The sequence below is a fragment of the Schistocerca cancellata genome, unplaced genomic scaffold, assembly GCF_023864275.1.
Source record: "Schistocerca cancellata isolate TAMUIC-IGC-003103 unplaced genomic scaffold, iqSchCanc2.1 HiC_scaffold_793, whole genome shotgun sequence".
NCBI lineage: Eukaryota > Metazoa > Arthropoda > Insecta > Orthoptera > Acrididae > Schistocerca > Schistocerca cancellata.
The window spans coordinates 1-24,590 of record NW_026046804.1 but is presented as its reverse complement, the minus strand read 5'-3'; the positions used below and the strand labels follow the sequence as shown (position 1 = coordinate 24,590).

The 24,590-nt window shown below is 50.2% G+C and overlaps 31 non-coding genes across 31 annotated transcripts; all 31 read right to left on the bottom strand.

Annotated features, from left to right (window-relative positions):
* Positions 1-216: 216 nt before the first annotated feature.
* Trnaa-agc (transfer RNA alanine (anticodon AGC)) lies at positions 217-289 on the bottom strand. Its single transcript has one exon. It is a non-coding gene; the product is annotated as a tRNA-Ala (tRNA).
* A 423-nt stretch (positions 290-712) lies between these two features.
* Positions 713-785, bottom strand: Trnaa-ugc (transfer RNA alanine (anticodon UGC)). Its single transcript has one exon. It is a non-coding gene; the product is annotated as a tRNA-Ala (tRNA).
* A 1,012-nt stretch (positions 786-1,797) lies between these two features.
* On the bottom strand, positions 1,798-1,870 carry Trnaa-agc (transfer RNA alanine (anticodon AGC)). Its single transcript has one exon. It is a non-coding gene; the product is annotated as a tRNA-Ala (tRNA).
* Positions 1,871-2,293: 423 nt separating this feature from the next.
* Trnaa-ugc (transfer RNA alanine (anticodon UGC)) lies at positions 2,294-2,366 on the bottom strand. The gene has a single exon. It is a non-coding gene; the product is annotated as a tRNA-Ala (tRNA).
* Positions 2,367-3,380: 1,014 nt separating this feature from the next.
* Trnaa-agc (transfer RNA alanine (anticodon AGC)) lies at positions 3,381-3,453 on the bottom strand. Its single transcript has one exon. It is a non-coding gene; the product is annotated as a tRNA-Ala (tRNA).
* Positions 3,454-3,876: 423 nt separating this feature from the next.
* Trnaa-ugc (transfer RNA alanine (anticodon UGC)) lies at positions 3,877-3,949 on the bottom strand. Its single transcript has one exon. It is a non-coding gene; the product is annotated as a tRNA-Ala (tRNA).
* A 1,002-nt stretch (positions 3,950-4,951) lies between these two features.
* Trnaa-agc (transfer RNA alanine (anticodon AGC)) lies at positions 4,952-5,024 on the bottom strand. The gene has a single exon. It is a non-coding gene; the product is annotated as a tRNA-Ala (tRNA).
* Positions 5,025-5,447: 423 nt separating this feature from the next.
* Trnaa-ugc (transfer RNA alanine (anticodon UGC)) lies at positions 5,448-5,520 on the bottom strand. The gene has a single exon. It is a non-coding gene; the product is annotated as a tRNA-Ala (tRNA).
* Positions 5,521-6,533: 1,013 nt separating this feature from the next.
* Positions 6,534-6,606, bottom strand: Trnaa-agc (transfer RNA alanine (anticodon AGC)). The gene has a single exon. It is a non-coding gene; the product is annotated as a tRNA-Ala (tRNA).
* A 423-nt stretch (positions 6,607-7,029) lies between these two features.
* Positions 7,030-7,102, bottom strand: Trnaa-ugc (transfer RNA alanine (anticodon UGC)). Its single transcript has one exon. It is a non-coding gene; the product is annotated as a tRNA-Ala (tRNA).
* Positions 7,103-8,115: 1,013 nt separating this feature from the next.
* Trnaa-agc (transfer RNA alanine (anticodon AGC)) lies at positions 8,116-8,188 on the bottom strand. Its single transcript has one exon. It is a non-coding gene; the product is annotated as a tRNA-Ala (tRNA).
* Positions 8,189-8,611: 423 nt separating this feature from the next.
* Positions 8,612-8,684, bottom strand: Trnaa-ugc (transfer RNA alanine (anticodon UGC)). The gene has a single exon. It is a non-coding gene; the product is annotated as a tRNA-Ala (tRNA).
* A 1,002-nt stretch (positions 8,685-9,686) lies between these two features.
* Trnaa-agc (transfer RNA alanine (anticodon AGC)) lies at positions 9,687-9,759 on the bottom strand. The gene has a single exon. It is a non-coding gene; the product is annotated as a tRNA-Ala (tRNA).
* Positions 9,760-10,182: 423 nt separating this feature from the next.
* Trnaa-ugc (transfer RNA alanine (anticodon UGC)) lies at positions 10,183-10,255 on the bottom strand. Its single transcript has one exon. It is a non-coding gene; the product is annotated as a tRNA-Ala (tRNA).
* A 1,002-nt stretch (positions 10,256-11,257) lies between these two features.
* On the bottom strand, positions 11,258-11,330 carry Trnaa-agc (transfer RNA alanine (anticodon AGC)). The gene has a single exon. It is a non-coding gene; the product is annotated as a tRNA-Ala (tRNA).
* A 423-nt stretch (positions 11,331-11,753) lies between these two features.
* Trnaa-ugc (transfer RNA alanine (anticodon UGC)) lies at positions 11,754-11,826 on the bottom strand. The gene has a single exon. It is a non-coding gene; the product is annotated as a tRNA-Ala (tRNA).
* Positions 11,827-12,828: 1,002 nt separating this feature from the next.
* Trnaa-agc (transfer RNA alanine (anticodon AGC)) lies at positions 12,829-12,901 on the bottom strand. Its single transcript has one exon. It is a non-coding gene; the product is annotated as a tRNA-Ala (tRNA).
* Positions 12,902-13,324: 423 nt separating this feature from the next.
* Trnaa-ugc (transfer RNA alanine (anticodon UGC)) lies at positions 13,325-13,397 on the bottom strand. Its single transcript has one exon. It is a non-coding gene; the product is annotated as a tRNA-Ala (tRNA).
* A 1,013-nt stretch (positions 13,398-14,410) lies between these two features.
* Positions 14,411-14,483, bottom strand: Trnaa-agc (transfer RNA alanine (anticodon AGC)). Its single transcript has one exon. It is a non-coding gene; the product is annotated as a tRNA-Ala (tRNA).
* A 423-nt stretch (positions 14,484-14,906) lies between these two features.
* Positions 14,907-14,979, bottom strand: Trnaa-ugc (transfer RNA alanine (anticodon UGC)). Its single transcript has one exon. It is a non-coding gene; the product is annotated as a tRNA-Ala (tRNA).
* A 1,002-nt stretch (positions 14,980-15,981) lies between these two features.
* Trnaa-agc (transfer RNA alanine (anticodon AGC)) lies at positions 15,982-16,054 on the bottom strand. Its single transcript has one exon. It is a non-coding gene; the product is annotated as a tRNA-Ala (tRNA).
* Positions 16,055-16,477: 423 nt separating this feature from the next.
* Positions 16,478-16,550, bottom strand: Trnaa-ugc (transfer RNA alanine (anticodon UGC)). The gene has a single exon. It is a non-coding gene; the product is annotated as a tRNA-Ala (tRNA).
* Positions 16,551-17,552: 1,002 nt separating this feature from the next.
* Positions 17,553-17,625, bottom strand: Trnaa-agc (transfer RNA alanine (anticodon AGC)). Its single transcript has one exon. It is a non-coding gene; the product is annotated as a tRNA-Ala (tRNA).
* Positions 17,626-18,048: 423 nt separating this feature from the next.
* On the bottom strand, positions 18,049-18,121 carry Trnaa-ugc (transfer RNA alanine (anticodon UGC)). Its single transcript has one exon. It is a non-coding gene; the product is annotated as a tRNA-Ala (tRNA).
* Positions 18,122-19,134: 1,013 nt separating this feature from the next.
* Trnaa-agc (transfer RNA alanine (anticodon AGC)) lies at positions 19,135-19,207 on the bottom strand. Its single transcript has one exon. It is a non-coding gene; the product is annotated as a tRNA-Ala (tRNA).
* Positions 19,208-19,630: 423 nt separating this feature from the next.
* Positions 19,631-19,703, bottom strand: Trnaa-ugc (transfer RNA alanine (anticodon UGC)). Its single transcript has one exon. It is a non-coding gene; the product is annotated as a tRNA-Ala (tRNA).
* A 1,013-nt stretch (positions 19,704-20,716) lies between these two features.
* On the bottom strand, positions 20,717-20,789 carry Trnaa-agc (transfer RNA alanine (anticodon AGC)). The gene has a single exon. It is a non-coding gene; the product is annotated as a tRNA-Ala (tRNA).
* A 423-nt stretch (positions 20,790-21,212) lies between these two features.
* Trnaa-ugc (transfer RNA alanine (anticodon UGC)) lies at positions 21,213-21,285 on the bottom strand. The gene has a single exon. It is a non-coding gene; the product is annotated as a tRNA-Ala (tRNA).
* Positions 21,286-22,298: 1,013 nt separating this feature from the next.
* On the bottom strand, positions 22,299-22,371 carry Trnaa-agc (transfer RNA alanine (anticodon AGC)). Its single transcript has one exon. It is a non-coding gene; the product is annotated as a tRNA-Ala (tRNA).
* Positions 22,372-22,794: 423 nt separating this feature from the next.
* Positions 22,795-22,867, bottom strand: Trnaa-ugc (transfer RNA alanine (anticodon UGC)). The gene has a single exon. It is a non-coding gene; the product is annotated as a tRNA-Ala (tRNA).
* A 1,508-nt stretch (positions 22,868-24,375) lies between these two features.
* On the bottom strand, positions 24,376-24,449 carry Trnaa-ugc (transfer RNA alanine (anticodon UGC)). The gene has a single exon. It is a non-coding gene; the product is annotated as a tRNA-Ala (tRNA).
* Between the last annotated feature and the right edge of the window lie 141 nt (positions 24,450-24,590).

The window sequence follows — 24,590 nt, the reverse complement described above, 5'->3', positions numbered from 1 at the left end:
GCAGATCTTTCCGACATAGGTTTGAGAATCTTAAGGGAAGACTCGTACTGGTTCTAAATTAAGTATAGGGCTGGGAGGAGGGTGGTTCCTGCGCGTAACAGCACGCTTGCCAATTGTTGCTGCTAATCGTTCGCTCGTATCTGCCTAGACACATTTGCTGGCTGTGAATTATTTCACTTGCATGGCAGTGTGCGCATGTTGGTGTGTTAAAAATTCTGGAGACGCTGGGTATCGATCCCAGTACCTCTCGCATGCTAAGCGAGCGCTCTACCATCTGAGCTACGCCCCCTGATGACGGATAGTGCTACATACAACCATATCAATATCACAGACCCTTGCACTCCCATTATTCCGCAGACAAACACTACTCTCAATGTGTCCGTGAGGGTGTCTTTCAGGTTTCCTGCATTCTGTATCGAATCGTAGTTGGCCAAAATTAAAGTGGCACGCACAACGTCGAAAATAGCGTTCGGCCACCGCTCTGAGTAAGACGAACGTGTTGTCCACACTCTAGACTTCATTGAGGTTAGGCCGTTATACCTAAGACAGATTTGCACTCGATGACACCTCGACAACAGCCGGTCCTCACATTCACGTCTTGCTCTCCTTACGTCAGTATACATCATATGAGTCTGTGACGCTGGCTTTGCAACATCTTGCGTGTCTTTAGGCTCGCCGCGACCAACACTTACCATGCACTGTCCACGAAACATGGAGGCGCCGGGGCTTGAACCCGGGACCTTTCACATGCAAAGCGAACGCTCTACCAACTGAGCTACGCCCCCAAGCGCAACAAAGCTGCGCTGTTTTCCATCCTTTGCTACTCTGATGTGCGCGGACATGATGGTTGGTTGGTTTATAGGGGCGAAGGGACCAGTGTACAAAGGCGCGATCACGTTCATATGCACAAGAGTTCCAAGTAGTTTCGATGCTCTGGTATTACGACTACAAATTCCGTCTGTATTTAAAGTCTTAATTGAAAGGACAGTCACAAATTGCTCCGTTTTCACTCCTTGTCGACAATCACACAGCGCCTGAGGTAACAAGCACATCTGAAGCCCCATTGTGCACTCGACTGTTGATGCCAACTCACTGCCGCGCACTTTACTACTGTGTACCACTCTTGTCGTCCAACTGCAAAAGACTGGGCCACAACAAGCTTCCGCGTCTCCATTGCACTGCGCAAACTACGAAACGCTCCCCAAACATTGCACTCACCCATGCAGACGACTTTTCCGACTTTACACGACGCTCACGCAACGCTCACGCTAGTGACAGCCTTATTTAGAGCTTGACGTCGCACCCAAGCGAGTGAGCACATTTCGCCTACGGCTTAGGCCGCCCAACTAGTGTGGCTGCTCGGTCTCTGCAGGCAGCAAGGGGCTGCAAACTTCCCGTGTTCGCGCCTATGTCACCTCCGCTTGCTTGTCAGAGACAGAGTGTCGCAAAACATACAACTCACTCCATGAATTGATTGCTACGGCATCTGTCATCAGCAGTCATAACTAGCAACACCAGTAGCAGCCGACTGCACGTAAAGAATGGGAATGTGCAGTGGGATTTTTGTGAACTCGGCGCAAGGCAGATCTTTCCGACATAGGTTTGAGAATCTTAAGGGAAGACTCGTACTGGTTCTAAATTAAGTATAGGGCTGGGAGGAGGGTGGTTCCTGCGCGTAACAGCACGCTTGCCAATTGTTGCTGCTAATCGTTCGCTCGTATCTGCCTAGACACATTTGCTGGCTGTGAATTATTTCACTTGCATGGCAGTGTGCGCATGTTGGTGTGTTAAAAATTCTGGAGACGCTGGGTATCGATCCCAGTACCTCTCGCATGCTAAGCGAGCGCTCTACCATCTGAGCTACGCCCCCTGATGACGGATAGTGCTACATACAACCATATCAATATCACAGACCCTTGCACTCCCATTATTCCGCAGACAAACACTACTCTCAATGTGTCCGTGAGGGTGTCTTTCAGGTTTCCTGCATTCTGTATCGAATCGTAGTTGGCCAAAATTAAAGTGGCACGCACAACGTCGAAAATAGCGTTCGGCCACCGCTCTGAGTAAGACGAACGTGTTGTCCACACTCTAGACTTCATTGAGGTTAGGCCGTTATACCTAAGACAGATTTGCACTCGATGACACCTCGACAACAGCCGGTCCTCACATTCACGTCTTGCTCTCCTTACGTCAGTATACATCATATGAGTCTGTGACGCTGGCTTTGCAACATCTTGCGTGTCTTTAGGCTCGCCGCGACCAACACTTACCATGCACTGTCCACGAAACATGGAGGCGCCGGGGCTTGAACCCGGGACCTTTCACATGCAAAGCGAACGCTCTACCAACTGAGCTACGCCCCCAAGCGCAACAAAGCTGCGCTGTTTTCCATCCTTTGCTACTCTGATGTGCGCGGACATGATGGTTGGTTGGTTTAATAGGGGCGAAGGGACCAGTGTACAAAGGCGCGATCACGTTCATATGCACAAGAGTTCCAAGTAGTTTCGATGCTCTGGTATTACGACTACAAATTCCGTCTGTATTTAAAGTCTTAAATTGAAAGGACAGTCACAAATTGCTCCGTTTTCACTCCTTGTCGACAATCACACAGCGCCTGAGGTAACAAGCACATCTGAAGCCCCATTGTGCACTCGACTGTTGATGCCAACTCACTGCCGCGCACTTTACTACTGTGTACCACTCTTGTCGTCCAACTGCAAAAGACTGGGCCACAACAAGCTTCCGCGTCTCCATTGCACTGCGCAAACTACGAAACGCTCCCCAAACATTGCACTCACCCATGCAGACGACTTTTCCGACTTTACACGACGCTCACGCAACGCTCACGCTAGTGACAGCCTTATTTAGAGCTTGACGTCGCACCCAAGCGAGTGAGCACATTTCGCCTACGGCTTAGGCCGCCCAACTAGTGTGGCTGCTCGGTCTCTGCAGGCAGCAAGGGGCTGCAAACTTCCCGTGTTCGCGCCTATGTCACCTCCGCTTGCTTGTCAGAGACAGAGTGTCGCAAAACATACAACTCACTCCATGAATTGATTGCTACGGCATCTGTCATCAGCAGTCATAACTAGCAACACCAGTAGCAGCCGACTGCACGTAAAGAATGGGAATGTGCAGTGGGATTTTTGTGAACTCGGCGCAAGGCAGATCTTTCCGACATAGGTTTGAGAATCTTAAGGGAAGACTCGTACTGGTTCTAAATTAAGTATAGGGCTGGGAGGAGGGTGGTTCCTGCGCGTAACAGCACGCTTGCCAATTGTTGCTGCTAATCGTTCGCTCGTATCTGCCTAGACACATTTGCTGGCTGTGAATTATTTCACTTGCATGGCAGTGTGCGCATGTTGGTGTGTTAAAAATTCTGGAGACGCTGGGTATCGATCCCAGTACCTCTCGCATGCTAAGCGAGCGCTCTACCATCTGAGCTACGCCCCCTGATGACGGATAGTGCTACATACAACCATATCAATATCACAGACCCTTGCACTCCCATTATTCCGCAGACAAACACTACTCTCAATGTGTCCGTGAGGGTGTCTTTCAGGTTTCCTGCATTCTGTATCGAATCGTAGTTGGCCAAAATTAAAGTGGCACGCACAACGTCGAAAATAGCGTTCGGCCACCGCTCTGAGTAAGACGAACGTGTTGTCCACACTCTAGACTTCATTGAGGTTAGGCCGTTATACCTAAGACAGATTTGCACTCGATGACACCTCGACAACAGCCGGTCCTCACATTCACGTCTTGCTCTCCTTACGTCAGTATACATCATATGAGTCTGTGACGCTGGCTTTGCAACATCTTGCGTGTCTTTAGGCTCGCCGCGACCAACACTTACCATGCACTGTCCACAAAACATGGAGGCGCCGGGGCTTGAACCCGGGACCTTTCACATGCAAAGCGAACGCTCTACCAACTGAGCTACGCCCCCAAGCGCAACGAAGCTGCGCTGTTTTCCATCCTTTGCTACTCTGATGTGCGCGGACATGATGGTTGGTTGGTTTATAGGGGCGAAGGGACCAGTGTACAAAGGCGCGATCACGTTCATATGCACAAGAGTTCCAAGTAGTTTCGATGCTCTGGTATTACGACTACAAATTCCGTCTGTATTTAAAGTCTTAAATTGAAAGGACAGTCACAAATTGCTCCGTTTTCACTCCTTGTCGACAATCACACAGCGCCTGAGGTAACAAGCACATCTGAAGCCCCATTGTGCACTCGACTGTTGATGCCAACTCACTGCCGCGCACTTTACTACTGTGTACCACTCTTGTCGTCCAACTGCAAAAGACTGGGCCACAACAAGCTTCCGCGTCTCCATTGCACTGCGCAAACTACGAAACGCTCCCCAAACATTGCACTCACCCATGCAGACGACTTTTCCGACTTTACACGACGCTCACGCTAGTGACAGCCTTATTTAGAGCTTGACGTCGCACCCAAGCGAGTGAGCACATTTCGCCTACGGCTTAGGCCGCCCAACTAGTGTGGCTGCTCGGTCTCTGCAGGCAGCAAGGGGCTGCAAACTTCCCGTGTTCGCGCCTATGTCACCTCCGCTTGCTTGTCAGAGACAGAGTGTCGCAAAACATACAACTCACTCCATGAATTGATTGCTACGGCATCTGTCATCAGCAGTCATAACTAGCAACACCAGTAGCAGCCGACTGCACGTAAAGAATGGGAATGTGCAGTGGGATTTTTGTGAACTCGGCGCAAGGCAGATCTTTCCGACATAGGTTTGAGAATCTTAAGGGAAGACTCGTACTGGTTCTAAATTAAGTATAGGGCTGGGAGGAGGGTGGTTCCTGCGCGTAACAGCACGCTTGCCAATTGTTGCTGCTAATCGTTCGCTCGTATCTGCCTAGACACATTTGCTGGCTGTGAATTATTTCACTTGCATGGCAGTGTGCGCATGTTGGTGTGTTAAAAATTCTGGAGACGCTGGGTATCGATCCCAGTACCTCTCGCATGCTAAGCGAGCGCTCTACCATCTGAGCTACGCCCCCTGATGACGGATAGTGCTACATACAACCATATCAATATCACAGACCCTTGCACTCCCATTATTCCGCAGACAAACACTACTCTCAATGTGTCCGTGAGGGTGTCTTTCAGGTTTCCTGCATTCTGTATCGAATCGTAGTTGGCCAAAATTAAAGTGGCACGCACAACGTCGAAAATAGCGTTCGGCCACCGCTCTGAGTAAGACGAACGTGTTGTCCACACTCTAGACTTCATTGAGGTTAGGCCGTTATACCTAAGACAGATTTGCACTCGATGACACCTCGACAACAGCCGGTCCTCACATTCACGTCTTGCTCTCCTTACGTCAGTATACATCATATGAGTCTGTGACGCTGGCTTTGCAACATCTAGCGTGTCTTTATGCTCGCCGCGACCAACACTTACCATGCACTGTCCACAAAACATGGAGGCGCCGGGGCTTGAACGCGGGACCTTTCACATGCAAAGCGAACGCTCTACCAACTGAGCTACGCCCCCAAGCGCAACAAAGCTGCGCTGTTTTCCATCCTTTGCTACTCTGATGTGCGCGGACATGATGGTTGGTTGGTTTATAGGGGCGAAGGGACCAGTGTACAAAGGCGCGATCACGTTCATATGCACAAGAGTTCCAAGTAGTTTCGATGCTCTGGTATTACGACTACAAATTCCGTCTGTATTTAAAGTCTTAAATTGAAAGGACAGTCACAAATTGCTCCGTTTTCACTCCTTGTCGACAATCACACAGCGCCTGAGGTAACAAGCACATCTGAAGCCCCATTGTGCACTCGACTGTTGATGCCAACTCACTGCCGCGCACTTTACTACTGTGTACCACTCTTGTCGTCCAACTGCAAAAGACTGGGCCACAACAAGCTTCCGCGTCTCCATTGCACTGCGCAAACTACGAAACGCTCCCCAAACATTGCACTCACCCATGCAGACGACTTTTCCGACTTTACACGACGCTCACGCAACGCTCACGCTAGTGACAGCCTTATTTAGAGCTTGACGTCGCACCCAAGCGAGTGAGCACATTTCGCCTACGGCTTAGGCCGCCCAACTAGTGTGGCTGCTCGGTCTCTGCAGGCAGCAAGGGGCTGCAAACTTCCCGTGTTCGCGCCTATGTCACCTCCGCTTGCTTGTCAGAGACAGAGTGTCGCAAAACATACAACTCACTCCATGAATTGATTGCTACGGCATCTGTCATCAGCAGTCATAACTAGCAACACCAGTAGCAGCCGACTGCACGTAAAGAATGGGAATGTGCAGTGGGATTTTTGTGAACTCGGCGCAAGGCAGATCTTTCCGACATAGGTTTGAGAATCTTAAGGGAAGACTCGTACTGGTTCTAAATTAAGTATAGGGCTGGGAGGAGGGTGGTTCCTGCGCGTAACAGCACGCTTGCCAATTGTTGCTGCTAATCGTTCGCTCGTATCTGCCTAGACACATTTGCTGGCTGTGAATTATTTCACTTGCATGGCAGTGTGCGCATGTTGGTGTGTTAAAAATTCTGGAGACGCTGGGTATCGATCCCAGTACCTCTCGCATGCTAAGCGAGCGCTCTACCATCTGAGCTACGCCCCCTGATGACGGATAGTGCTACATACAACCATATCAATATCACAGACCCTTGCACTCCCATTATTCCGCAGACAAACACTACTCTCAATGTGTCCGTGAGGGTGTCTTTCAGGTTTCCTGCATTCTGTATCGAATCGTAGTTGGCCAAAATTAAAGTGGCACGCACAACGTCGAAAATAGCGTTCGGCCACCGCTCTGAGTAAGACGAACGTGTTGTCCACACTCTAGACTTCATTGAGGTTAGGCCGTTATACCTAAGACAGATTTGCACTCGATGACACCTCGACAACAGCCGGTCCTCACATTCACGTCTTGCTCTCCTTACGTCAGTATACATCATATGAGTCTGTGACGCTGGCTTTGCAACATCTTGCGTGTCTTTAGGCTCGCCGCGACCAACACTTACCATGCACTGTCCACGAAACATGGAGGCGCCGGGGCTTGAACCCGGGACCTTTCACATGCAAAGCGAACGCTCTACCAACTGAGCTACGCCCCCAAGCGCAACAAAGCTGCGCTGTTTTCCATCCTTTGCTACTCTGATGTGCGCGGACATGATGGTTGGTTGGTTTATAGGGGCGAAGGGACCAGTGTACAAAGGCGCGATCACGTTCATATGCACAAGAGTTCCAAGTAGTTTCGATGCTCTGGTATTACGACTACAAATTCCGTCTGTATTTAAAGTCTTAAATTGAAAGGACAGTCACAAATTGCTCCGTTTTCACTCCTTGTCGACAATCACACAGCGCCTGAGGTAACAAGCACATCTGAAGCCCCATTGTGCACTCGACTGTTGATGCCAACTCACTGCCGCGCACTTTACTACTGTGTACCACTCTTGTCGTCCAACTGCAAAAGACTGGGCCACAACAAGCTTCCGCGTCTCCATTGCACTGCGCAAACTACGAAACGCTCCCCAAACATTGCACTCACCCATGCAGACGACTTTTCCGACTTTACACGACGCTCACGCAACGCTCACGCTAGTGACAGCCTTATTTAGAGCTTGACGTCGCACCCAAGCGAGTGAGCACATTTCGCCTACGGCTTAGGCCGCCCAACTAGTGTGGCTGCTCGGTCTCTGCAGGCAGCAAGGGGCTGCAAACTTCCCGTGTTCGCGCCTATGTCACCTCCGCTTGCTTGTCAGAGACAGAGTGTCGCAAAACATACAACTCACTCCATGAATTGATTGCTACGGCATCTGTCATCAGCAGTCATAACTAGCAACACCAGTAGCAGCCGACTGCACGTAAAGAATGGGAATGTGCAGTGGGATTTTTGTGAACTCGGCGCAAGGCAGATCTTTCCGACATAGGTTTGAGAATCTTAAGGGAAGACTCGTACTGGTTCTAAATTAAGTATAGGGCTGGGAGGAGGGTGGTTCCTGCGCGTAACAGCACGCTTGCCAATTGTTGCTGCTAATCGTTCGCTCGTATCTGCCTAGACACATTTGCTGGCTGTGAATTATTTCACTTGCATGGCAGTGTGCGCATGTTGGTGTGTTAAAAATTCTGGAGACGCTGGGTATCGATCCCAGTACCTCTCGCATGCTAAGCGAGCGCTCTACCATCTGAGCTACGCCCCCTGATGACGGATAGTGCTACATACAACCATATCAATATCACAGACCCTTGCACTCCCATTATTCCGCAGACAAACACTACTCTCAATGTGTCCGTGAGGGTGTCTTTCAGGTTTCCTGCATTCTGTATCGAATCGTAGTTGGCCAAAATTAAAGTGGCACGCACAACGTCGAAAATAGCGTTCGGCCACCGCTCTGAGTAAGACGAACGTGTTGTCCACACTCTAGACTTCATTGAGGTTAGGCCGTTATACCTAAGACAGATTTGCACTCGATGACACCTCGACAACAGCCGGTCCTCACATTCACGTCTTGCTCTCCTTACGTCAGTATACATCATATGAGTCTGTGACGCTGGCTTTGCAACATCTTGCGTGTCTTTAGGCTCGCCGCGACCAACACTTACCATGCACTGTCCACAAAACATGGAGGCGCCGGGGCTTGAACCCGGGACCTTTCACATGCAAAGCGAACGCTCTACCAACTGAGCTACGCCCCCAAGCGCAACGAAGCTGCGCTGTTTTCCATCCTTTGCTACTCTGATGTGCGCGGACATGATGGTTGGTTGGTTTATAGGGGCGAAGGGACCAGTGTACAAAGGCGCGATCACGTTCATATGCACAAGAGTTCCAAGTAGTTTCGATGCTCTGGTATTACGACTACAAATTCCGTCTGTATTTAAAGTCTTAAATTGAAAGGACAGTCACAAATTGCTCCGTTTTCACTCCTTGTCGACAATCACACAGCGCCTGAGGTAACAAGCACATCTGAAGCCCCATTGTGCACTCGACTGTTGATGCCAACTCACTGCCGCGCACTTTACTACTGTGTACCACTCTTGTCGTCCAACTGCAAAAGACTGGGCCACAACAAGCTTCCGCGTCTCCATTGCACTGCGCAAACTACGAAACGCTCCCCAAACATTGCACTCACCCATGCAGACGACTTTTCCGACTTTACACGACGCTCACGCTAGTGACAGCCTTATTTAGAGCTTGACGTCGCACCCAAGCGAGTGAGCACATTTCGCCTACGGCTTAGGCCGCCCAACTAGTGTGGCTGCTCGGTCTCTGCAGGCAGCAAGGGGCTGCAAACTTCCCGTGTTCGCGCCTATGTCACCTCCGCTTGCTTGTCAGAGACAGAGTGTCGCAAAACATACAACTCACTCCATGAATTGATTGCTACGGCATCTGTCATCAGCAGTCATAACTAGCAACACCAGTAGCAGCCGACTGCACGTAAAGAATGGGAATGTGCAGTGGGATTTTTGTGAACTCGGCGCAAGGCAGATCTTTCCGACATAGGTTTGAGAATCTTAAGGGAAGACTCGTACTGGTTCTAAATTAAGTATAGGGCTGGGAGGAGGGTGGTTCCTGCGCGTAACAGCACGCTTGCCAATTGTTGCTGCTAATCGTTCGCTCGTATCTGCCTAGACACATTTGCTGGCTGTGAATTATTTCACTTGCATGGCAGTGTGCGCATGTTGGTGTGTTAAAAATTCTGGAGACGCTGGGTATCGATCCCAGTACCTCTCGCATGCTAAGCGAGCGCTCTACCATCTGAGCTACGCCCCCTGATGACGGATAGTGCTACATACAACCATATCAATATCACAGACCCTTGCACTCCCATTATTCCGCAGACAAACACTACTCTCAATGTGTCCGTGAGGGTGTCTTTCAGGTTTCCTGCATTCTGTATCGAATCGTAGTTGGCCAAAATTAAAGTGGCACGCACAACGTCGAAAATAGCGTTCGGCCACCGCTCTGAGTAAGACGAACGTGTTGTCCACACTCTAGACTTCATTGAGGTTAGGCCGTTATACCTAAGACAGATTTGCACTCGATGACACCTCGACAACAGCCGGTCCTCACATTCACGTCTTGCTCTCCTTACGTCAGTATACATCATATGAGTCTGTGACGCTGGCTTTGCAACATCTTGCGTGTCTTTAGGCTCGCCGCGACCAACACTTACCATGCACTGTCCACAAAACATGGAGGCGCCGGGGCTTGAACCCGGGACCTTTCACATGCAAAGCGAACGCTCTACCAACTGAGCTACGCCCCCAAGCGCAACGAAGCTGCGCTGTTTTCCATCCTTTGCTACTCTGATGTGCGCGGACATGATGGTTGGTTGGTTTATAGGGGCGAAGGGACCAGTGTACAAAGGCGCGATCACGTTCATATGCACAAGAGTTCCAAGTAGTTTCGATGCTCTGGTATTACGACTACAAATTCCGTCTGTATTTAAAGTCTTAAATTGAAAGGACAGTCACAAATTGCTCCGTTTTCACTCCTTGTCGACAATCACACAGCGCCTGAGGTAACAAGCACATCTGAAGCCCCATTGTGCACTCGACTGTTGATGCCAACTCACTGCCGCGCACTTTACTACTGTGTACCACTCTTGTCGTCCAACTGCAAAAGACTGGGCCACAACAAGCTTCCGCGTCTCCATTGCACTGCGCAAACTACGAAACGCTCCCCAAACATTGCACTCACCCATGCAGACGACTTTTCCGACTTTACACGACGCTCACGCTAGTGACAGCCTTATTTAGAGCTTGACGTCGCACCCAAGCGAGTGAGCACATTTCGCCTACGGCTTAGGCCGCCCAACTAGTGTGGCTGCTCGGTCTCTGCAGGCAGCAAGGGGCTGCAAACTTCCCGTGTTCGCGCCTATGTCACCTCCGCTTGCTTGTCAGAGACAGAGTGTCGCAAAACATACAACTCACTCCATGAATTGATTGCTACGGCATCTGTCATCAGCAGTCATAACTAGCAACACCAGTAGCAGCCGACTGCACGTAAAGAATGGGAATGTGCAGTGGGATTTTTGTGAACTCGGCGCAAGGCAGATCTTTCCGACATAGGTTTGAGAATCTTAAGGGAAGACTCGTACTGGTTCTAAATTAAGTATAGGGCTGGGAGGAGGGTGGTTCCTGCGCGTAACAGCACGCTTGCCAATTGTTGCTGCTAATCGTTCGCTCGTATCTGCCTAGACACATTTGCTGGCTGTGAATTATTTCACTTGCATGGCAGTGTGCGCATGTTGGTGTGTTAAAAATTCTGGAGACGCTGGGTATCGATCCCAGTACCTCTCGCATGCTAAGCGAGCGCTCTACCATCTGAGCTACGCCCCCTGATGACGGATAGTGCTACATACAACCATATCAATATCACAGACCCTTGCACTCCCATTATTCCGCAGACAAACACTACTCTCAATGTGTCCGTGAGGGTGTCTTTCAGGTTTCCTGCATTCTGTATCGAATCGTAGTTGGCCAAAATTAAAGTGGCACGCACAACGTCGAAAATAGCGTTCGGCCACCGCTCTGAGTAAGACGAACGTGTTGTCCACACTCTAGACTTCATTGAGGTTAGGCCGTTATACCTAAGACAGATTTGCACTCGATGACACCTCGACAACAGCCGGTCCTCACATTCACGTCTTGCTCTCCTTACGTCAGTATACATCATATGAGTCTGTGACGCTGGCTTTGCAACATCTTGCGTGTCTTTAGGCTCGCCGCGACCAACACTTACCATGCACTGTCCACAAAACATGGAGGCGCCGGGGCTTGAACCCGGGACCTTTCACATGCAAAGCGAACGCTCTACCAACTGAGCTACGCCCCCAAGCGCAACGAAGCTGCGCTGTTTTCCATCCTTTGCTACTCTGATGTGCGCGGACATGATGGTTGGTTGGTTTATAGGGGCGAAGGGACCAGTGTACAAAGGCGCGATCACGTTCATATGCACAAGAGTTCCAAGTAGTTTCGATGCTCTGGTATTACGACTACAAATTCCGTCTGTATTTAAAGTCTTAAATTGAAAGGACAGTCACAAATTGCTCCGTTTTCACTCCTTGTCGACAATCACACAGCGCCTGAGGTAACAAGCACATCTGAAGCCCCATTGTGCACTCGACTGTTGATGCCAACTCACTGCCGCGCACTTTACTACTGTGTACCACTCTTGTCGTCCAACTGCAAAAGACTGGGCCACAACAAGCTTCCGCGTCTCCATTGCACTGCGCAAACTACGAAACGCTCCCCAAACATTGCACTCACCCATGCAGACGACTTTTCCGACTTTACACGACGCTCACGCTAGTGACAGCCTTATTTAGAGCTTGACGTCGCACCCAAGCGAGTGAGCACATTTCGCCTACGGCTTAGGCCGCCCAACTAGTGTGGCTGCTCGGTCTCTGCAGGCAGCAAGGGGCTGCAAACTTCCCGTGTTCGCGCCTATGTCACCTCCGCTTGCTTGTCAGAGACAGAGTGTCGCAAAACATACAACTCACTCCATGAATTGATTGCTACGGCATCTGTCATCAGCAGTCATAACTAGCAACACCAGTAGCAGCCGACTGCACGTAAAGAATGGGAATGTGCAGTGGGATTTTTGTGAACTCGGCGCAAGGCAGATCTTTCCGACATAGGTTTGAGAATCTTAAGGGAAGACTCGTACTGGTTCTAAATTAAGTATAGGGCTGGGAGGAGGGTGGTTCCTGCGCGTAACAGCACGCTTGCCAATTGTTGCTGCTAATCGTTCGCTCGTATCTGCCTAGACACATTTGCTGGCTGTGAATTATTTCACTTGCATGGCAGTGTGCGCATGTTGGTGTGTTAAAAATTCTGGAGACGCTGGGTATCGATCCCAGTACCTCTCGCATGCTAAGCGAGCGCTCTACCATCTGAGCTACGCCCCCTGATGACGGATAGTGCTACATACAACCATATCAATATCACAGACCCTTGCACTCCCATTATTCCGCAGACAAACACTACTCTCAATGTGTCCGTGAGGGTGTCTTTCAGGTTTCCTGCATTCTGTATCGAATCGTAGTTGGCCAAAATTAAAGTGGCACGCACAACGTCGAAAATAGCGTTCGGCCACCGCTCTGAGTAAGACGAACGTGTTGTCCACACTCTAGACTTCATTGAGGTTAGGCCGTTATACCTAAGACAGATTTGCACTCGATGACACCTCGACAACAGCCGGTCCTCACATTCACGTCTTGCTCTCCTTACGTCAGTATACATCATATGAGTCTGTGACGCTGGCTTTGCAACATCTAGCGTGTCTTTATGCTCGCCGCGACCAACACTTACCATGCACTGTCCACAAAACATGGAGGCGCCGGGGCTTGAACGCGGGACCTTTCACATGCAAAGCGAACGCTCTACCAACTGAGCTACGCCCCCAAGCGCAACAAAGCTGCGCTGTTTTCCATCCTTTGCTACTCTGATGTGCGCGGACATGATGGTTGGTTGGTTTATAGGGGCGAAGGGACCAGTGTACAAAGGCGCGATCACGTTCATATGCACAAGAGTTCCAAGTAGTTTCGATGCTCTGGTATTACGACTACAAATTCCGTCTGTATTTAAAGTCTTAAATTGAAAGGACAGTCACAAATTGCTCCGTTTTCACTCCTTGTCGACAATCACACAGCGCCTGAGGTAACAAGCACATCTGAAGCCCCATTGTGCACTCGACTGTTGATGCCAACTCACTGCCGCGCACTTTACTACTGTGTACCACTCTTGTCGTCCAACTGCAAAAGACTGGGCCACAACAAGCTTCCGCGTCTCCATTGCACTGCGCAAACTACGAAACGCCCCCCAAACATTGCACTCACCCATGCAGACGACTTTTCCGACTTTACACGACGCTCACGCAACGCTCACGCTAGTGACAGCCTTATTTAGAGCTTGACGTCGCACCCAAGCGAGTGAGCACATTTCGCCTACGGCTTAGGCCGCCCAACTAGTGTGGCTGCTCGGTCTCTGCAGGCAGCAAGGGGCTGCAAACTTCCCGTGTTCGCGCCTATGTCACCTCCGCTTGCTTGTCAGAGACAGAGTGTCGCAAAACATACAACTCACTCCATGAATTGATTGCTACGGCATCTGTCATCAGCAGTCATAACTAGCAACACCAGTAGCAGCCGACTGCACGTAAAGAATGGGAATGTGCAGTGGGATTTTTGTGAACTCGGCGCAAGGCAGATCTTTCCGACATAGGTTTGAGAATCTTAAGGGAAGACTCGTACTGGTTCTAAATTAAGTATAGGGCTGGGAGGAGGGTGGTTCCTGCGCGTAACAGCACGCTTGCCAATTGTTGCTGCTAATCGTTCGCTCGTATCTGCCTAGACACATTTGCTGGCTGTGAATTATTTCACTTGCATGGCAGTGTGCGCATGTTGGTGTGTTAAAAATTCTGGAGACGCTGGGTATCGATCCCAGTACCTCTCGCATGCTAAGCGAGCGCTCTACCATCTGAGCTACGCCCCCTGATGACGGATAGTGCTACATACAACCATATCAATATCACAGACCCTTGCACTCCCATTATTCCGCAGACAAACACTACTCTCAATGTGTCCGTGAGGGTGTCTTTCAGGTTTCCTGCATTCTGTATCGAATCGTAGTTGGCCAAAATTAAAGTGGCACGCACAACGTCGAAAATAGCGTTCGGCCACCGCTCTGAGTAAGACGAACGTGTTGTCCACACTCTAGACTTCATTGAGGTTAGGCCGTTATACCTAAGACAGATTTGCACTCGATGACACCTCGACAACAGCCGGTCCTCACATTCACGTCTTGCTCTCCTTACGTCAGTATACATCATATGAGTCTGTGACGCTGGCTTTGCAACATCTTGCGTGTCTTTAGGCTCGCCGCGACCAACACTTACCATGCACTGTCCACAAAACATGGAGGCGCCGGGGCTTGAACCCGGGACCTTTCACATGCAAAGCGAACGCTCTACCAACTGAGCTACGCCCCCAAGCGCAACGAAGCTGCGCTGTTTTCCATCCTTTGCTACTCTGATGTGCGCGGACATGATGGTTGGTTGGTTTATAGGGGCGAAGGGACCAGTGTACAAAGGCGCGATCACGTTCATATGCACAAGAGTTCCAAGTAGTTTCGATGCTCTGGTATTACGACTACAAATTCCGTCTGTATTTAAAGTCTTAAATTGAAAGGACAGTCACAAATTGCTCCGTTTTCACTCCTTGTCGACAATCACACAGCGCCTGAGGTAACAAGCACATCTGAAGCCCCATTGTGCACTCGACTGTTGATGCCAACTCACTGCCGCGCACTTTACTACTGTGTACCACTCTTGTCGTCCAACTGCAAAAGACTGGGCCACAACAAGCTTCCGCGTCTCCATTGCACTGCGCAAACTACGAAACGCTCCCCAAACATTGCACTCACCCATGCAGACGACTTTTCCGACTTTACACGACGCTCACGCTAGTGACAGCCTTATTTAGAGCTTGACGTCGCACCCAAGCGAGTGAGCACATTTCGCCTACGGCTTAGGCCGCCCAACTAGTGTGGCTGCTCGGTCTCTGCAGGCAGCAAGGGGCTGCAAACTTCCCGTGTTCGCGCCTATGTCACCTCCGCTTGCTTGTCAGAGACAGAGTGTCGCAAAACATACAACTCACTCCATGAATTGATTGCTACGGCATCTGTCATCAGCAGTCATAACTAGCAACACCAGTAGCAGCCGACTGCACGTAAAGAATGGGAATGTGCAGTGGGATTTTTGTGAACTCGGCGCAAGGCAGATCTTTCCGACATAGGTTTGAGAATCTTAAGGGAAGACTCGTACTGGTTCTAAATTAAGTATAGGGCTGGGAGGAGGGTGGTTCCTGCGCGTAACAGCACGCTTGCCAATTGTTGCTGCTAATCGTTCGCTCGTATCTGCCTAGACACATTTGCTGGCTGTGAATTATTTCACTTGCATGGCAGTGTGCGCATGTTGGTGTGTTAAAAATTCTGGAGACGCTGGGTATCGATCCCAGTACCTCTCGCATGCTAAGCGAGCGCTCTACCATCTGAGCTACGCCCCCTGATGACGGATAGTGCTACATACAACCATATCAATATCACAGACCCTTGCACTCCCATTATTCCGCAGACAAACACTACTCTCAATGTGTCCGTGAGGGTGTCTTTCAGGTTTCCTGCATTCTGTATCGAATCGTAGTTGGCCAAAATTAAAGTGGCACGCACAACGTCGAAAATAGCGTTCGGCCACCGCTCTGAGTAAGACGAACGTGTTGTCCACACTCTAGACTTCATTGAGGTTAGGCCGTTATACCTAAGACAGATTTGCACTCGATGACACCTCGACAACAGCCGGTCCTCACATTCACGTCTTGCTCTCCTTACGTCAGTATACATCATATGAGTCTGTGACGCTGGCTTTGCAACATCTTGCGTGTCTTTAGGCTCGCCGCGACCAACACTTACCATGCACTGTCCACAAAACATGGAGGCGCCGGGGCTTGAACCCGGGACCTTTCACATGCAAAGCGAACGCTCTACCAACTGAGCTACGCCCCCAAGCGCAACGAAGCTGCGCTGTTTTCCATCCTTTGCTACTCTGATGTGCGCGGACATGATGGTTGGTTGGTTTATAGGGGCGAAGGGACCAGTGTACAAAGGCGCGATCACGTTCATATGCACAAGAGTTCCAAGTAGTTTCGATGCTCTGGTATTACGACTACAAATTCCGTCTGTATTTAAAGTCTTAAATTGAAAGGACAGTCACAAATTGCTCCGTTTTCACTCCTTGTCGACAATCACACAGCGCCTGAGGTAACAAGCACATCTGAAGCCCCATTGTGCACTCGACTGTTGATGCCAACTCACTGCCGCGCACTTTACTACTGTGTACCACTCTTGTCGTCCAACTGCAAAAGACTGGGCCACAACAAGCTTCCGCGTCTCCATTGCACTGCGCAAACTACGAAACGCTCCCCAAACATTGCACTCACCCATGCAGACGACTTTTCCGACTTTACACGACGCTCACGCTAGTGACAGCCTTATTTAGAGCTTGACGTCGCACCCAAGCGAGTGAGCACATTTCGCCTACGGCTTAGGCCGCCCAACTAGTGTGGCTGCTCGGTCTCTGCAGGCAGCAAGGGGCTGCAAACTTCCCGTGTTCGCGCCTATGTCACCTCCGCTTGCTTGTCAGAGACAGAGTGTCGCAAAACATACAACTCACTCCATGAATTGATTGCTACGGCATCTGTCATCAGCAGTCATAACTAGCAACACCAGTAGCAGCCGACTGCACGTAAAGAATGGGAATGTGCAGTGGGATTTTTGTGAACTCGGCGCAAGGCAGATCTTTCCGACATAGGTTTGAGAATCTTAAGGGAAGACTCGTACTGGTTCTAAATTAAGTATAGGGCTGGGAGGAGGGTGGTTCCTGCGCGTAACAGCACGCTTGCCAATTGTTGCTGCTAATCGTTCGCTCGTATCTGCCTAGACACATTTGCTGGCTGTGAATTATTTCACTTGCATGGCAGTGTGCGCATGTTGGTGTGTTAAAAATTCTGGAGACGCTGGGTATCGATCCCAGTACCTCTCGCATGCTAAGCGAGCGCTCTACCATCTGAGCTACGCCCCCTGATGACGGATAGTGCTACATACAACCATATCAATATCACAGACCCTTGCACTCCCATTATTCCGCAGACAAACACTACTCTCAATGTGTCCGTGAGGGTGTCTTTCAGGTTTCCTGCATTCTGTATCGAATCGTAGTTGGCCAAAATTAAAGTGGCACGCACAACGTCGAAAATAGCGTTCGGCCACCGCTCTGAGTAAGACGAACGTGTTGTCCACACTCTAGACTTCATTGAGGTTAGGCCGTTATACCTAAGACAGATTTGCACTCGATGACACCTCGACAACAGCCGGTCCTCACATTCACGTCTTGCTCTCCTTACGTCAGTATACATCATATGAGTCTGTGACGCTGGCTTTGCAACATCTTGCGTGTCTTTAGGCTCGCCGCGACCAACACTTACCATGCACTGTCCACAAAACATGGAGGCGCCGGGGCTTGAACCCGGGACCTTTCACATGCAAAGCGAACGCTCTACCAACTGAGCTACGCCCCCAAGCGCAACGAAGCTGCGCTGTTTTCCATCCTTTGCTACTCTGATGTGCGCGGACATGATGGTTGGTTGGTTTATAGGGGCGAAGGGACCAGTGTACAAAGGCGCGATCACGTTCATATGCACAAGAGTTCCAAGTAGTTTCGATGCTCTGGTATTACGACTACAAATTCCGTCTGTATTTAAAGTCTTAAATTGAAAGGACAGTCACAAATTGCTCCGTTTTCACTCCTTGTCGACAATCACACAGCGCCTGAGGTAACAAGCACATCTGAAGCCCCATTGTGCACTCGACTGTTGATGCCAACTCACTGCCGCGCACTTTACTACTGTGTACCACTCTTGTCGTCCAACTGCAAAAGACTGGGCCACAACAAGCTTCCGCGTCTCCATTGCACTGCGCAAACTACGAAACGCTCCCCAAACATTGCACTCACCCATGCAGACGACTTTTCCGACTTTACACGACGCTCACGCAACGCTCACGCTAGTGACAGCCTTATTTAGAGCTTGACGTCGCACCCAAGCGAGTGAGCACATTTCGCCTACGGCTTAGGCCGCCCAACTAGTGTGGCTGCTCGGTCTCTGCAGGCAGCAAGGGGCTGCAAACTTCCCGTGTTCGCGCCTATGTCACCTCCGCTTGCTTGTCAGAGACAGAGTGTCGCAAAACATACAACTCACTCCATGAATTGATTGCTACGGCATCTGTCATCAGCAGTCATAACTAGCAACACCAGTAGCAGCCGACTGCACGTAAAGAATGGGAATGTGCAGTGGGATTTTTGTGAACTCGGCGCAAGGCAGATCTTTCCGACATAGGTTTGAGAATCTTAAGGGAAGACTCGTACTGGTTCTAAATTAAGTATAGGGCTGGGAGGAGGGTGGTTCCTGCGCGTAACAGCACACTTGCCAATTGTTGCTGCTAATCGTTCGCTCGTATCTGCCTAGACACATTTGCTGGCTGTGAATTATTTCACTTGCATGGCAGTGTGCGCATGTTGGTGTGTTAAAAATTCTGGAGACGCTGGGTATCGATCCCAGTACCTCTCGCATGCTAAGCGAGCGCTCTACCATCTGAGCTACGCCCCCTGATGACGGATAGTGCTACATACAACCATATCAATATCACAGACCCTTGCACTCCCATTATTCCGCAGACAAACACTACTCTCAATGTGTCCGTGAGGGTGTCTTTCAGGTTTCCTGCATTCTGTATCGAATCGTAGTTGGCCAAAATTAAAGTGGCACGCACAACGTCGAAAATAGCGTTCGGCCACCGCTCTGAGTAAGACGAACGTGTTGTCCACACTCTAGACTTCATTGAGGTTAGGCCGTTATACCTAAGACAGATTTGCACTCGATGACACCTCGACAACAGCCGGTCCTCACATTCACGTCTTGCTCTCCTTACGTCAGTATACATCATATGAGTCTGTGACGCTGGCTTTGCAACATCTAGCGTGTCTTTATGCTCGCCGCGACCAACACTTACCATGCACTGTCCACAAAACATGGAGGCGCCGGGGCTTGAACGCGGGACCTTTCACATGCAAAGCGAACGCTCTACCAACTGAGCTACGCCCCCAAGCGCAACAAAGCTGCGCTGTTTTCCATCCTTTGCTACTCTGATGTGCGCGGACATGATGGTTGGTTGGTTTATAGGGGCGAAGGGACCAGTGTACAAAGGCGCGATCACGTTCATATGCACAAGAGTTCCAAGTAGTTTCGATGCTCTGGTATTACGACTACAAATTCCGTCTGTATTTAAAGTCTTAAATTGAAAGGACAGTCACAAATTGCTCCGTTTTCACTCCTTGTCGACAATCACACAGCGCCTGAGGTAACAAGCACATCTGAAGCCCCATTGTGCACTCGACTGTTGATGCCAACTCACTGCCGCGCACTTTACTACTGTGTACCACTCTTGTCGTCCAACTGCAAAAGACTGGGCCACAACAAGCTTCCGCGTCTCCATTGCACTGCGCAAACTACGAAACGCTCCCCAAACATTGCACTCACCCATGCAGACGACTTTTCCGACTTTACACGACGCTCACGCAACGCTCACGCTAGTGACAGCCTTATTTAGAGCTTGACGTCGCACCCAAGCGAGTGAGCACATTTCGCCTACGGCTTAGGCCGCCCAACTAGTGTGGCTGCTCGGTCTCTGCAGGCAGCAAGGGGCTGCAAACTTCCCGTGTTCGCGCCTATGTCACCTCCGCTTGCTTGTCAGAGACAGAGTGTCGCAAAACATACAACTCACTCCATGAATTGATTGCTACGGCATCTGTCATCAGCAGTCATAACTAGCAACACCAGTAGCAGCCGACTGCACGTAAAGAATGGGAATGTGCAGTGGGATTTTTGTGAACTCGGCGCAAGGCAGATCTTTCCGACATAGGTTTGAGAATCTTAAGGGAAGACTCGTACTGGTTCTAAATTAAGTATAGGGCTGGGAGGAGGGTGGTTCCTGCGCGTAACAGCACGCTTGCCAATTGTTGCTGCTAATCGTTCGCTCGTATCTGCCTAGACACATTTGCTGGCTGTGAATTATTTCACTTGCATGGCAGTGTGCGCATGTTGGTGTGTTAAAAATTCTGGAGACGCTGGGTATCGATCCCAGTACCTCTCGCATGCTAAGCGAGCGCTCTACCATCTGAGCTACGCCCCCTGATGACGGATAGTGCTACATACAACCATATCAATATCACAGACCCTTGCACTCCCATTATTCCGCAGACAAACACTACTCTCAATGTGTCCGTGAGGGTGTCTTTCAGGTTTCCTGCATTCTGTATCGAATCGTAGTTGGCCAAAATTAAAGTGGCACGCACAACGTCGAAAATAGCGTTCGGCCACCGCTCTGAGTAAGACGAACGTGTTGTCCACACTCTAGACTTCATTGAGGTTAGGCCGTTATACCTAAGACAGATTTGCACTCGATGACACCTCGACAACAGCCGGTCCTCACATTCACGTCTTGCTCTCCTTACGTCAGTATACATCATATGAGTCTGTGACGCTGGCTTTGCAACATCTTGCGTGTCTTTAGGCTCGCCGCGACCAACACTTACCATGCACTGTCCACAAAACATGGAGGCGCCGGGGCTTGAACCCGGGACCTTTCACATGCAAAGCGAACGCTCTACCAACTGAGCTACGCCCCCAAGCGCAACGAAGCTGCGCTGTTTTCCATCCTTTGCTACTCTGATGTGCGCGGACATGATGGTTGGTTGGTTTATAGGGGCGAAGGGACCAGTGTACAAAGGCGCGATCACGTTCATATGCACAAGAGTTCCAAGTAGTTTCGATGCTCTGGTATTACGACTACAAATTCCGTCTGTATTTAAAGTCTTAAATTGAAAGGACAGTCACAAATTGCTCCGTTTTCACTCCTTGTCGACAATCACACAGCGCCTGAGGTAACAAGCACATCTGAAGCCCCATTGTGCACTCGACTGTTGATGCCAACTCACTGCCGCGCACTTTACTACTGTGTACCACTCTTGTCGTCCAACTGCAAAAGACTGGGCCACAACAAGCTTCCGCGTCTCCATTGCACTGCGCAAACTACGAAACGCTCCCCAAACATTGCACTCACCCATGCAGACGACTTTTCCGACTTTACACGACGCTCACGCAACGCTCACGCTAGTGACAGCCTTATTTAGAGCTTGACGTCGCACCCAAGCGAGTGAGCACATTTCGCCTACGGCTTAGGCCGCCCAACTAGTGTGGCTGCTCGGTCTCTGCAGGCAGCAAGGGGCTGCAAACTTCCCGTGTTCGCGCCTATGTCACCTCCGCTTGCTTGTCAGAGACAGAGTGTCGCAAAACATACAACTCACTCCATGAATTGATTGCTACGGCATCTGTCATCAGCAGTCATAACTAGCAACACCAGTAGCAGCCGACTGCACGTAAAGAATGGGAATGTGCAGTGGGATTTTTGTGAACTCGGCGCAAGGCAGATCTTTCCGACATAGGTTTGAGAATCTTAAGGGAAGACTCGTACTGGTTCTAAATTAAGTATAGGGCTGGGAGGAGGGTGGTTCCTGCGCGTAACAGCACACTTGCCAATTGTTGCTGCTAATCGTTCGCTCGTATCTGCCTAGACACATTTGCTGGCTGTGAATTATTTCACTTGCATGGCAGTGTGCGCATGTTGGTGTGTTAAAAATTCTGGAGACGCTGGGTATCGATCCCAGTACCTCTCGCATGCTAAGCGAGCGCTCTACCATCTGAGCTACGCCCCCTGATGACGGATAGTGCTACATACAACCATATCAATATCACAGACCCTTGCACTCCCATTATTCCGCAGACAAACACTACTCTCAATGTGTCCGTGAGGGTGTCTTTCAGGTTTCCTGCATTCTGTATCGAATCGTAGTTGGCCAAAATTAAAGTGGCACGCACAACGTCGAAAATAGCGTTCGGCCACCGCTCTGAGTAAGACGAACGTGTTGTCCACACTCTAGACTTCATTGAGGTTAGGCCGTTATACCTAAGACAGATTTGCACTCGATGACACCTCGACAACAGCCGGTCCTCACATTCACGTCTTGCTCTCCTTACGTCAGTATACATCATATGAGTCTGTGACGCTGGCTTTGCAACATCTTGCGTGTCTTTAGGCTCGCCGCGACCAACACTTACCATGCACTGTCCACAAAACATGGAGGCGCCGGGGCTTGAACCCGGGACCTTTCACATGCAAAGCGAACGCTCTACCAACTGAGCTACGCCCCCAAGCGCAACGAAGCTGCGCTGTTTTCCATCCTTTGCTACTCTGATGTGCGCGGACATGATGGTTGGTTGGTTTATAGGGGCGAAGGGACCAGTGTACAAAGGCGCGATCACGTTCATATGCACAAGAGTTCCAAGTAGTTTCGATGCTCTGGTATTACGACTACAAATTCCGTCTGTATTTAAAGTCTTAAATTGAAAGGACAGTCACAAATTGCTCCGTTTTCACTCCTTGTCGACAATCACACAGCGCCTGAGGTAACAAGCACATCTGAAGCCCCATTGTGCACTCGACTGTTGATGCCAACTCACTGCCGCGCACTTTACTACTGTGTACCACTCTTGTCGTCCAACTGCAAAAGACTGGGCCACAACAAGCTTCCGCGTCTCCATTGCACTGCGCAAACTACGAAACGCTCCCCAAACATTGCACTCACCCATGCAGACGACTTTTCCGACTTTACACGACGCTCACGCAACGCTCACGCTAGTGACAGCCTTATTTAGAGCTTGACGTCGCACCCAAGCGAGTGAGCACATTTCGCCTACGGCTTAGGCCGCCCAACTAGTGTGGCTGCTCGGTCTCTGCAGGCAGCAAGGGGCTGCAAACTTCCCGTGTTCGCGCCTATGTCACCTCCGCTTGCTTGTCAGAGACAGAGTGTCGCAAAACATACAACTCACTCCATGAATTGATTGCTACGGCATCTGTCATCAGCAGTCATAACTAGCAACACCAGTAGCAGCCGACTGCACGTAAAGAATGGGAATGTGCAGTGGGATTTTTGTGAACTCGGCGCAAGGCAGATCTTTCCGACATAGGTTTGAGAATCTTAAGGGAAGACTCGTACTGGTTCTAAATTAAGTATAGGGCTGGAGGAGGGTGGTTCCTGCGCGTAACAGCACGCTTGCCAATTGTTGCTGCTAATCGTTCGCTCGTATCTGCCTAGACACATTTGCTGGCTGTGAATTATTTCACTTGCATGGCAGTGTGCGCATGTTGGGTGTGTTAAAAATTCTGGAGACGCTGGGTATCGATCCAGTACCTCTCGCATGCTAAGCGAGCGCTCTACCATCTGAGCTACGCCCCCTGATGACGGATAGTGCTACATACAACCATATCAATATCACAGACCCTTGCACTCCCATTATTCCGCAGACAAACACTACTCTCAATGTGTCCGTGAGGGTGTCTTTCAGGTTTCCTGCATTCTGTATCGAATCGTAGTTGGCCAAAATTAAAGTGGCACGCACAACGTCGAAAATAGCGTTCGGCCACCGCTCTGAGTAAGACGAACGTGTTGTCCACACTCTAGACTTCATTGAGGTTAGGCCGTTATACCTAAGACAGATTTGCACTCGATGACACCTCGACAACAGCCGGTCCTCACATTCACGTCTTGCTCTCCTTACGTCAGTATACATCATATGAGTCTGTGACGCTGGCTTTGCAACATCTTGCGTGTCTTTAGGCTCGCCGCGACCAACACTTACCATGCACTGTCCACAAAACATGGAGGCGCCGGGGCTTGAACCCGGGACCTTTCACATGCAAAGCGAAACGCTCTACCAACTGAGCTACGCCCCCAAGCGCAACGAAGCTGCGCTGTTTTCCATCCTTTGCTACTCTGATGTGCGCGGACATGATGGTTGGTTGGTTTATAGGGGCGAAGGGACCAGTGTACAAAGGCGCGATCACGTTCATATGCACAAGAGTTCCAAGTAGTTT